Below are 12500 nucleotides of genomic sequence, written 5' to 3' on the forward strand. Positions count from 1 at the left end.
ACACTTAGAATTTTTTCGGGTCGGTATAAATCAGTAACCACTGACACTTAGAATTTTTTCGAGTTGGTATAAATCAGTAACCACTGACACTTAGAATATTTTCGGGTTGGTATAAATCAGTAACCACTGACACTTAGAATTTTTTCGACTTGGTATAAATCAGTAACCACTGACACTTAGAATTTTTTCGGGTTGGTATAAATCAGTAACCACTGACACTTAGAATATTTTCGGGTTGGTATAAATCAGTAACCACTGACACTTAGAATTTTTTCGGGTTGGTATAAATCAGTAACCACCGACACTTAGAATTTTTTCGGCTCAGTAGAAATCAGTAACCAAGCGCATTTTTGAATTGGTTACTGATTTCTCCGTTCGAGTTGCGGCTGCGGTTGGCTTCAAATAGTGGTGGGGGCTTAATTATCGCCGAGGGGAGCATGTCCCGGTGGTGTGGCCGAGGATGGAGTGCCTTTTGAAGGGGGTGTTTCTGAATTTGGACCCTTTTTGAGTTGCATGGCCGGATGGGTGTGGTTTTGAAGGGTGTGTCTGTCTGGAGTGGCACCGGCGTTGGTGTGAGGCTGAGGGTGGGCGTTCGGTTCCTGGTTAGGGATAGGGAAAGGGTGAGACTTAGCTTTAGTGCTCGTGCCCCCGATTTTGGTAATGTTTGACGTCAATTTTCCAAGGAGGCGAATGCAAGGCTTCAGAGGGACTTTGAGTGTTCGGGGGCGGGGTAGCTCAGCCGGATTTGCCCCGGCGGTTCTGCGGACGGTGTTGACTTCGAGGGCGGACCGGCCCCCGTGTTCAGTCCGAATATCGTGCATTGTTAACGGCGGGAAGTGTTCCAAAAGGGAATGGGATTGAATGTGACTGCTGAAGCCGACTTTGAGACCTGTAACGCGGGTAGCTCAGCCGGATTTGACCCGGCGGTTCTGGCGACGGTCTCGCCTTCGAGGGGGGAGCGCCCCGCGTGTTCAGGCCGAATTTTGTGCATTTCCATCGGCGGGAAGAGGTCCAAACGGGAATGGGATTGAATGTGACTGCTGAAGCCGACATTGAGACCTCTAACGCGGGTAGCTCGGCAGGATTTGACCCGGCGGTTCTGCCGAAGGTCTCACCTTCGAGGGGGGAGCGTCCCGCGTGTTCAGGCCGAATATCGTGCATTGTTAACGGCGGGAAGTGTTCCAAACGTGAATGGGATTGAATGTGACTGCTGAAGCCGACATTGAGACCTCTAACGCGGGTAGCTCGGCCGGATTTGACCCGGCGGTTCTGGCGACGGTCTCGCCTTCGAGGGGGGAGCGTCCCGCGTGTTCAGGCCGAATTTTGTGCATTTCCATCGGCGGGAAGAGGTCCAAACGGGAATGGGATTGAATGTGACTGCTGAAGCCGACATTGAGACCTCTAACGCGGGTAGCTCGGCCGGATTTGACCCGGCGGTTCTGCCGAAGGTCTCACCTTCGAGGGGGGAGCGTCCCGCGTGTTCAGGCCGAATATCGTGCATTGTTAACGGCGGGAAGTGTTCCAAAAGGGAATGGGATTGAATGTGACTGCTGAAGCCGACATTGAGACCTCTAACGCGGGTAGCTCGGCCGGATTTGACCCGGCGGTTCTGGCGACGGTCTCGCCTTCGAGGGGGGAGCGTCCCGCGTGTTCAGGCCGAATTTTGTGCATTTCCATCGGCGGGAAGAGGTCCAAACGGGAATGGGATTGAATGTGACTGCTGAAGCCGACATTGAGACCTCTAACGCGGGTAGCTCGGCCGGATTTGACCCGGCGGGTCTGCCGAAGGTCTCACCTTCGAGGGGGGAGCGTCCCGCGTGTTCAGGCCGAGTTTTGTGCATTTCCATCGGCGGGAAGAGGTCCAAACGGGAATGGGATTGAATGTGACTGCTGAAGCCGACATTGAGACCTCTAACGCGGGTAGCTCGGCCGGATTTGACCCGGCGGTTCTGCCGAAGGTCTCAGCTTCGAGGGGGGAGCGCCCACCGTGTACAGGCCGATTTTCATGCATTTCCAACCGTGGGAAGGGGTCCGAAAGGGGATGGGGGTGAACGTGACTGCTCAACCCGACTTTGAGACCTCTAACGCGGGTAGCTCAGCCGGATTTGACCCGGCGGTTCTGGCGACGGTCTCGCCTTCGAGGGGGGAGCGTCCCGCGTGTTCAGGCCGAATTTTGTGCATTTCCATCGGCGGGAAGAGGTCCAAACGGGAATGGGATTGAATGTGACTGCTGAAGCCGACATTGAGACCTCTAACGCGGGTAGCTCGGCCGGATTTGACCCGGCGGTTCTGCCGAAGGTCTCACCTTCGAGGGGGGAGCGTCCCGCGTGTTCAGGCCGAATTTTGTGCATTTCCATCGGCGGGAAGAGGTCCAAACGGGAATGGGATTGAATGTGACTGCTGAAGCCGACATTGAGACCTCTAACGCGGGTAGCTCGGCCGGATTTGACCCGGCGGTTCTGCCGAAGGTCTCACCTTCGAGGGGGGAGCGCCCACCGTGTACAGGCCGATTTTCATGCATTTCCAACCGTGGGAAGGGGTCCGAAAGGGGATGGGGGTGAACGTGACTGCTCAACCCGACTTTGAGACCTGTAACGCGGGTAGCTCAGCCGGATTTGACCCGGCGGTTCTGGCGACGGTCTCGCCTTCGAGGGGGGAGCGTCCCGCGTGTTCAGGCCGAATTTTGTGCATTTCCATCGGCGGGAAGAGGTCCAAACGGGAATGGGATTGAATGTGACTGCTGAAGCCGACATTGAGACCTCTAACGCGGGTAGCTCGGCCGGATTTGACCCGGCGGTTCTGCCGAAGGTCTCACCTTCGAGGGGGGAGCGTCCCGCGTGTTCAGGCCGAATTTTGTGCATTTCCATCGGCGGGAAGAGGTCCAAACGGGAATGGGATTGAATGTGACTGCTGAAGCCGACATTGAGACCTCTAACGCGGGTAGCTCGGCCGGATTTGACCCGGCGGTTCTGCCGAAGGTCTCACCTTCGAGGGGGGAGCGCCCACCGTGTACAGGCCGATTTTCATGCATTTCCAACCGTGGGAAGGGGTCCGAAAGGGGATGGGGGTGAACGTGACTGCTCAACCCGACTTTGAGACCTGTAACGCGGGTAGCTCAGCCGGATTTGACCCGGCGGTTCTGGCGACGGTCTCGCCTTCGAGGGGGGAGCGCCCCGCGTGTTCAGGCCGAATTTTGTGCATTTCCATCGGCGGGAAGAGGTCCAAACGGGAATGGGATTGAATGTGACTGCTGAAGCCGACATTGAGACCTCTAACGCGGGTAGCTCGGCAGGATTTGACCCGGCGGTTCTGCCGAAGGTCTCACCTTCGAGGGGGGAGCGCCCACCGTGTACAGGCCGATTTTCATGCATTTCCAACCGTGGGAAGGGGGCCGAAAGGGGATGGGGGTGAATGTGACTGCTCAACCCGACTTTGAGGCATCTAACCCGGGTAGCTCAGCCGGGTTTGACCCGGCGGTTCTGCCGACTGCCTCGCCTTCGAGGGGGGAGCGTCCCCCGTGTACAGGCCGATTTTCATGCATTTCGAACCGTGGGAAGTGGCCCAAAAGGGGATGGGGGTGAATGTGACTGCTCAACCCGACTTTGGCGCTTCCGAGCCGGGTAGCCCGGCCGGGTTTGACCCGGCGGTTCTGCCGTCGGTCTCGCCTTCGAGGGCGGAGCCTCCCCCGTGTACAGGCCGATTTTCATGCATTTGCAACGGTGGGAAGTTGCCCAAAAGTCGATGGGAGTGAATGTGACTGCTCAACCCGACTTTGAGACTTTTAAGCCGGGTAGCTCAGCCGGGTTTGACCCGGCGGTTCTGCCGACGGTCTCGCCTTCGAGGGGGGAGCCTCCCCCGTGTACAGGCCGATTTTCGTGCATTTCCAACGGTGGGAAGAGGTTCAAAAGGGGATGGGAGTGAATGTGACTGCTCAACCCGACTCTGAGGCTTCTAACCCGGGTAGCTCGGCCGGGTTTGATCCGGCGGTTCTGCCGACGGTCTCGTCTTCGAGGCCGGTGCCTCCCCCGTGTACAGGCCGATTTTCGTGCATTTCCAACGGTGGGAAGTGGTCCAAAAGGGAATGGGGGTGGACGTGTCTGCTCATACCGACTTTGAGACTTGTAAGCCGGGTAGCTCAGCCGGGTTTGACCCGGCGGTTCTGCCGACGGTCTCGCCTTCGAGGGGGGAGCCTCCCCCGTGTACAGGCCGATTTCCGTGCATTTCCAACGGTGGGAAGAGGTTCAAAAGGGGATGGGAGTGAATGTGACTGCTCAACCCGACTCTGAGGCTTCTAACCCGGGTAGCTCGGCCGGGTTTGATCCGGCGGTTCTGCCGACGGTCTCGTCTTCGAGGCCGGTGCCTCCCCCGTGTACAGGCCGATTTTCGTGCATTTCCAACGGTGGGAAGAGGTTCAAAAGGGGATGGGGGTGAATGCGACTGCTCAACCCGACTCTGAGGCTTCTAACCCGGGTAGCCCGGCCGGGTTTGACCCGGCGGTTCTGCCGTCGGTCTCGCCTTCGAGGGCGGAGCCTCCCCCGTGTACAGGCCGATTTTCATGCATTTGCAACGGTGGGAAGTTGCCCAAAAGTCGATGGGAGTGAATGTGACTGCTCAACCCGACTTTGAGACTTTTAAGCCGGGTAGCTCAGCCGGGTTTGACCCGGCGGTTCTGCCGACGGTCTCGCCTTCGAGGGGGGAGCCTCCCCCGTGTACAGGCCGATTTTCGTGCATTTCCAACGGTGGGAAGAGGTTCAAAAGGGGATGGGAGTGAATGTGACTGCTCAACCCGACTCTGAGGCTTCTAACCCGGGTAGCTCGGCCGGGTTTGATCCGGCGGTTCTGCCGACGGTCTCGTCTTCGAGGCCGGTGCCTCCCCCGTGTACAGGCCGATTTTCGTGCATTTCCAACGGTGGGAAGTGGTCCAAAAGGGAATGGGGGTGGACGTGTCTGCTCATACCGACTTTGAGACTTGTAAGCCGGGTAGCTCAGCCGGGTTTGTTCCGGCGGTTCTGCCGACGGTCTCGTCATCGAGGGGGGAGCCTCCCCCGTGTCCAGGCCGATTTTCATGCATTTCCAACCGTGGGAAGTGGTCCAAAAGGGAATGGGGGTGAATGTGACTGCTCATACCGACTTTGAGACTTTTAAGCCGGGTAGCTCAGCCGGGTTTGACCCGGCGGTTCTGCCGACGGTCTCGCCTTCGAGGGGGGAGCGTCCCCCGTGTTCAGGCCGAATTTTGTGCATTTCGAACCGTGGGAAGTTGCCCAAAAGTCGATGGGAGTGAATGTGACTGCTCAACCCGACTTTGAGACTTGTAAGCCGGGTAGCTCAGCCGGGTTTGACCCGGCGGTTCTGCCGACGGTCTCGTCTTCGAGGCGGGTGCCTCCCCCGTGTACAGGCCGATTTTCATGCATTTCGTACCGTGGGAAGCGGTCCAAAAGGGGATGGGAGTGAACGTGACTGCTCATACCGACTTTGGCGCTTCCGAGCCGGGTAGCTCAGCCGGGTTTGACCCGGCGGGTCTGCCGACGGTCTCGCCTTCGAGGGGGGAGCGTCCCCCGTGTTCAGGCCGAATCTTGTGCATTTCGAACCGTGGGAAGTTGCCCAAAAGTCGATGGGAGTGAATGTGACTGCTCAACCCGACTTTGAGACTTGTAAGCCGGGTAGCTCAGCCGGGTTTGACCCGGCGGTTCTGCCGACGGTCTCGTCTTCGAGGCGGATGCCACCCCCGTGTACAGGCCGATTTTCGTGCATTTCCAACCGTGGGAAGTGGTCTAAAAGTCGATGGGAGTGAACGTGACTGCTCAACCCGACTCTGAGGCTTCTAACCCGGGTAGCTCGGCCGGGTTTGACCCGGCGGTTCTGCCGACGGTCTCGTCTTCGAGGCGGGTGCCTCCCCCGTGTACAGGCCGATTTTCGTGCATTTCGAACCGTGGGAAGTGGTCTAAAAGTCGATGGGAGTGAACGTGACTGCTCAACCCGACTTTGAGACTTGTAAGCCGGGTAGCTCAGCCAGGTTTGACCCGGCGGTTCTGCCGACGGTCTCGCCTTCGAGGGCGGACCCTCCCCCGTGTACAGGCCGGTTTTCGTGCATTTCGAACCGTGGGAAGTGATCCAAAAGGGAATGGGGGTGAACGTGACTGCCCAACCCGGCTTTGAGACTTGTAAGCCGGGTAGCTCAGCCGGGTTGGACCCGGCGGTTCTGCCGACGGTCTCGACTTCGAGGCGGGTGCCTCCCCCGTGTACAGGCCGATTTTCATGCATTTGCAACGGTGGGAAGTTGCCCAAAAGTCGATGGGAGTGAATGTGACTGCTCAACCCGACTTCGAGACTTGTAAGCCGGGTAGCTCAGCCGGGTTTGACCCGGCGGTTCTGCCGACGGTCTCGCCTTCGAGGGGGGAGCCTCCCCCGTGTACAGGCCGATTTTCGTGCATTTCCAACGGTGGGAAGAGGTTCAAAAGGGGATGGGAGTGAATGTGACTGCTCAACCCGACTTTGGCGCTTCCGAGCCGGGTAGCTCAGCCGGGTTTGACCCGGCGGGTCTGCCGACGGTCTCGTCTTCGAGGCGGGTGCCTCCCCCGTATACAGGCCGATTTTCATGCATTTCGAACCGTGGGAAGTGGTCCAAAAGGGAATGGGGGTGGACGTGTCTGCTCATACCGACTTTGAGACTTGTAAGCCGGGTAGCTCAGCCGGGTTTGTTCCGGCGGTTCTGCCGACGGTCTCGTCTTCGAGGCGGGTGCCTCCCCCGTGTACAGGCCGATTTTCGTGCATTTCGAACCGTGGGAAGTGGTCCAAAAGGGGATGGGAGTGAATGTGACTGCTCAACCCGACTTTGGCGCTTCCGAGCCGGGTAGCTCAGCCGGGTTTGACCCGGCGGGTCTGCCGACGGTCTCGTCTTCGAGGCGGGTGCCTCCCCCGTATACAGGCCGATTTTCATGCATTTCGAACCGTGGGAAGTGGTCCAAAAGGGAATGGGGGTGGACGTGTCTGCTCATACCGACTTTGAGACTTGTAAGCCGGGTAGCTCAGCCGGGTTTGATCCTGCGGTTCTGCCGACGGTCTCGCCTTCGAGGGGGGAGCCTCCCCCGTGTTCAGTCCGATTTCCATGCATTTCCAACCGTGGGAAGTTGCCCAAAAGGGGATGGGAGTGAATGTGACTGCTCAACCCGACTTTGGCGCTTCCGAGCCGGTTAGCACAGCCGGGTTTGACCCGGCGGTTCTGCCGACAGTCTCCTCTTCGAGGCGGGTGCCTCCCCCGTGTACAGGCCGATTTCCGTGCATTTCGAACCGTGGGAAGTGGTCCAAACGTCGATGGGAGTGAATGTGACTGCTCAACCCGACTTTGGCGCTTCCGAGCCGGGTAGCTCAGCCGGGTTTGACCCGGCGGTTCTGCCGACGGTCTCGTCTTCGAGGCGGGTGCCTCCCCCGTGTACAGGCCGATTTTCATGCATTTGGAACCGTGGGAAGTGGTCCAAAAGGGAATGGGGGTGGACGTGACTGCTCATACCGACTTTGAGACTTGTAAGCCGGGTAGCTCGGCCGGGTTTGACCCGGCGGTTCTGCCGACGGTCTCGCCTTCGAGGGGGGAGCCTCCCCCGTGTTCAGTCCGATTTTCGTGCATTTCCCACGGTGGGAAATGGTATCTTTCATTACGGGGACAAGGGTCTGAAGCGGTGAAGTCAGTAACCGGCATAGTTAAGGAAAGGGTTCGAATTTTCTCAACAGTACGAAAAAAGTGAGCAGGGAAGCTAGAGAAGGTGTCAGTGAGTCCCAAACGAGTGAACCGCAAAACTTAGGGAAATGCCCGAAAGCGTTTTAAAGGGTGAAATCGGGAACGAGGAAATGATGGGAAAGTGCCTGAAAGTGCTAAATGAGTAAACAGAAAAACGAAGAAAAATGTTTGAAAAGAAGAAGTGAGTAACCAGGAAAACTTAGAAAAATGTTCAAAACGAAGAAATCAGTAACCAGGAAAACTTAGAAAAATGATCAAAAAGAAGAAATGAGTAACCAGGAAAACTTAGAAAAATGTTTAAAAAGAAGAAATCAGTAACCAGGAAAACTTAGGAAAATGTTTAAAAAGAAGAAATCAGTAACCAGAAAAACTGCGAAAAATGTTTAAAAAGAAGAAATGAGTAACCAGAAAAACTTAGAAAAATGTTTAAAAAGAAGAAATCAGTAACCAGGAAAACTTAGAAAAATGTTTAAAAAGAAGAAATCAGTAACCAGGAAAACTTAGAAAAATGTTTAAAAAGAAGAAATCAGTAACCAGGAAAACTTAGAAAAATGTTATAAAAGAAGAAGTGAGTAACCAGAAAAACTTAGAAAAATGTTTAAAAAGAAGAAATCAGTAACCAGAAAAACTGCGAAAAATGTTTAAAAAGAAGAAATCAGTAACCAGACAAACTGCGAAAAATGTTTAAAAAGAAGAAATCAGTAACCAGGAAAACTTAGAAAAATGTTTAAAAAGAAGAAGTGAGTAACCAGAAAAACTTAGAAAAATGTTTAAAAAGAAGAAATCAGTAACCAGAAAAACTTAGAAAAATGTTTAAAAAGAAGAAATCAGTAACCAGAAAAACTGCGAAAAATGTTTAAAAAGAAGAAATCAGTAACCAGGAAAACTTAGAAAAATGTTTAAAAAGAAGAAATCAGTAACCAGAAAAACTGCGAAAAATGTTTAAAAAGAAGAAATCAGTAACCAGGAAAACTTAGAAAAATGTTTAAAAAGAAGAAATCAGTAACCAGAAAAACTTAGAAAAATGTTTAAAAAGAAGAAATGAGTAACCAGAAAAACTTAGAAAAATGTTTAAAAAGAAGAAATCAGTAACCAGAAAAACGGCGAAAAATGTTTAAAAAGAAGAAATCAGTAACCAGAAAAACTTAGAAAAATGTTTAAAAAGAAGAAGTGAGTAACCAGAAAAACTTAGAAAAATGTTTAAAAAGAAGAAATGAGTAACCAGAAAAACTTAGAAAAATGTTTAAAAAGAAGAAATCAGTAACCAGAAAAACTTAGAAAAATGTTTAAAAAGAAGAAATGAGTAACCAGAAAAACTTAGAAAAATGCTTAAAAAGAAGAAATCAGTAACCAGAAAAACGGCGAAAAATGTTTAAAAAGAAGAAATCAGTAACCAGAAAAACGGCGAAAAATGTTTAAAAAGAAGAAATCAGTAACCAGACAAACTGCGAAAAAATGTTTAAAAAGAAGAAATCAGTAACCAGAAAAACTGCGAAAAATGTTTAAAAAGAAGAAATCAGTAACCAGGAAAACTTAGAAAAATGTTTAAAAAGAAGAAATGAGTAACCAGGAAAACTTAGAAAAATGTTTAAAAAGAAGAAATGAGTAACCAGGAAAACTTAGAAAAATGTTTAAAAAGAAGAAATCAGTAACCAGAAAAACTTAGAAAAATGTTTAAAAAGAAGAAATCAGTAACCAGAAAAACTTAGAAAAATGTTTAAAAAGAAGAAATGAGTAACCAGAAAAACTTAGAAAAATGTTTAAAAAGAAGAAATGAGTAACCAGAAAAACTTAGAAAAATGTTTAAAAAGAAGAAATCAGTAACCAGAAAAACGGCGAAAAATGTTTAAAAAGAAGAAGTGAGTAACCAGAAAAACTTAGAAAAATGTTTAAAAAGAAGAAATGAGTAACCAGAAAAACGTTTAAAAAGAAGAAATCAGTAACCAGAAAAACTTAGAAAAATGTTTAAAAAGAAGAAATGAGTAACCAGAAAAACTTAGAAAAATGTTTAAAAAGAAGAAATCAGTAACCAGAAAAACGGCGAAAAATGTTTAAAAAGAAGAAATCAGTAACCAGAAAAACGGCGAAAAATGTTTAAAAAGAAGAAATCAGTAACCAGACAAACTGCGAAAAATGTTTAAAAAGAAGAAATCAGTAACCAGAAAAACTTAGAAAAATGTTTAAAAAGAAGAAATCAGTAACCAGGAAAACTTGGAAAAAAACACTTAGAAAAATTTTCAGCAAAGTGTGAAAAATATTCTAAGTGTCAGCGGAGGAAAATGCTGCAGCATCGGGAAAGATTCGCAAACTTACACCGAACATGTGCTCCGAAGTGCCGGAGGAATTGGGTGAATTGAGCCCGGCAAATGGCCAGCTGTCGTTTTGTGCCTGCAGCCCGAAAACTTTAACTTTGTCTGTCGCGGAAGTCCGGACCGAGAAAAATCCAAACGGTTTTGACCGGACCGAGTTCCAGACCGATGCAGTCAAATTTGGAATTCAGACCCATTCAGTGCCACTTGTAGTTTTTCCGCAGTGAGGTTGGCGGGGTACCCGGAGATATATGGGAACACGATTTTTAGAACAAAATGGCGGCGCGGGACCGTTCTGAAAGGCATCCGAAAAACGGTTCCACGGGCATAGCACTTTAATGACAGGTATGAGTGCATGCCGGAGAGCTCTTGGAAGTCGAATTTTTGACACTTTGTCAATTTTTTGACAGATTTGACAAACTCTTTCTGTCTGTTCTAAGAGTCAGTCAGAGACTTGTGCGGCGGTCTTTTGACACTATTGGAGGGCGGGCAAACCCCACGTTGACTCCGGCCGTCCCTCCACAGGCGCTCGTGTCCAAAATGAAGGCGAGAGACGCGAGTGGCCTGGTTCCCTTGGGTGTTGCCAAGAAGGCTGCGGGCTGACCGTTGCCTGAGCACTCCCTAAAGCCTCTTGTGATGAGAGCAGACCTCGCCTGCCGCACGACCGGCTCTGGGAGTCGTTGGGCCGCTATTTGTGAATAGTCTGGTCCTCCTCTGCCACCCGGACAAGCGCGATGGCTCTGCCGCCCTGCGGTGCTCGTCACCCAGGTTTGGGGAACACGATACTCGTAACAAAAATAAAAGGCGGCTCGGGACCTGCAGGCGAAAGGGGTCCCGTGGTGCTAAGCACGTCGACTTCGGGTCTCGGTGCAAGCCGGAGAGCTCACGGAAGTCTAAAGTTTTCGGCACGTGGTCGAATCTTTTCAAAGGCTTACCCGGCTCTTTCCGTCCATTCTGAGAGTAAGTCAGAGGCCGGTGCGGAGGTCTCTTGACAATCGGAGGGGGTGGTGGCCCTCCGCAGGCGCTCGTGTCGAAAATGAAGGCGAGAGACGCGAGTGGCCTGGTTCCCCTGGGTGTTGCCAGGAAGGCTGCGGGCTGACCCTTGCCTGAGCACTCCCTAAAGCCTCTTGTGATGAGAGCAGACCTCGCGCGCCGCACGACCGGCTCTGGGAGTCGTTGGGCCGCTATCTGTGAATAGTCTGGTCCTCCTCTGCCACCCGGCCAAGTGCGATGGCTCTGCCGCCCTGCGGTGCTCGTCACGCAGGTATGGGGCACACGATGCTCGTAACAGCAAATAAAGGCGGCTCGGGACCTGCAGGCGAAAGGGGTCCCGTGGTGCTTAGCACGTCGACTTCGGGTCTCGGTGCAAGCCGGAGAGCTCACGGAAGTCTAAAGTTTTCGGCACGTGGTCGAATCTTTTGAAAGGCTTACCCGGCTCTTTCCGTCCATTCTGAGAGTCAGTCAGAGGCCGGTGCGGCGGTCTATTGACGACCGGAGGCTCCCATGGGTGTTGCGATGAGGGTGGAGGGCACAGAACCTTGCCTTAGCACTCCCTAATAAAGCCTCTTGTGAAGAGAGCAGACCTCGCGCGCCGCACGACCGGCTCTGGGAGTCGTTGGGCCGCTATCTGTGAATAGTCGGGTCCTCCTCTGCCACCCGGCCAAGTGCGATGGCTCTGCCGCCCTGCGGTGCTCGTCACGCAGGTATGGGGCACACGATGCTCGTAACAGCAAATAAAGGCGGCTCGGGACCTGCAGGCGAAAGGGGTCCCGTGGTGCTTCGCACGTCGACTTCGGGTCTCGGTGCAAGCCGGAGAGCTCACGGAAGTCTAAAGTTTTCGGCACGTGGTCGAATCTTTTGAAAGGCTTACCCGGCTCTTTCCGTCCATTCTGAGAGTCAGTCAGAGGCCGGTGCGGCGGTCTATTGACGACCGGAGGCTCCCATGGGTGTTGCGATGAGGGTGGAGGGCACAGAACCTTGCCTTAGCACTCCCTAATAAAGCCTCTTGTGAAGAGAGCAGACCTCGCGCGCCGCACGACCGGCTCTGGGAGTCGTTGGGCCGCTATCTGTGAATAGTCTGGTCCTCCTCTGCCACCCGGCCAAGTGCGATGGCTCTGCCGCCCTGCGGTGCTCGTCACGCAGGTATGGGGCACACGATGCTCGTAACAGCAAATAAAGGCGGCTCGGGACCTGCAGGCGAAAGGGGTCCCGTGGTGCTTCGCACGTCGACTTCGGGTCTCGGTGCAAGCCGGAGAGCTCACGGAAGTCTAAAGTTTTCGGCACGTGGTCGAATCTTTTGAAAGGCTTACCCGGCTCTTTCCGTCCATTCTGAGAGTCAGTCAGAGGCCGGTGCGGCGGTCTATTGACGACCGGAGGCTCCCATGGGTGTTGCGATGAGGGTGGAGGGCACAGAACCTTGCCTTAGCACTCCCTAATAAAGCCTCTTGTGAAGAGAGCAG

This window comes from Chiloscyllium punctatum, unplaced genomic scaffold (genome assembly GCF_047496795.1).
Source record: "Chiloscyllium punctatum isolate Juve2018m unplaced genomic scaffold, sChiPun1.3 scaffold_558, whole genome shotgun sequence".
Classification (NCBI taxonomy): domain Eukaryota; kingdom Metazoa; phylum Chordata; class Chondrichthyes; order Orectolobiformes; family Hemiscylliidae; genus Chiloscyllium; species Chiloscyllium punctatum.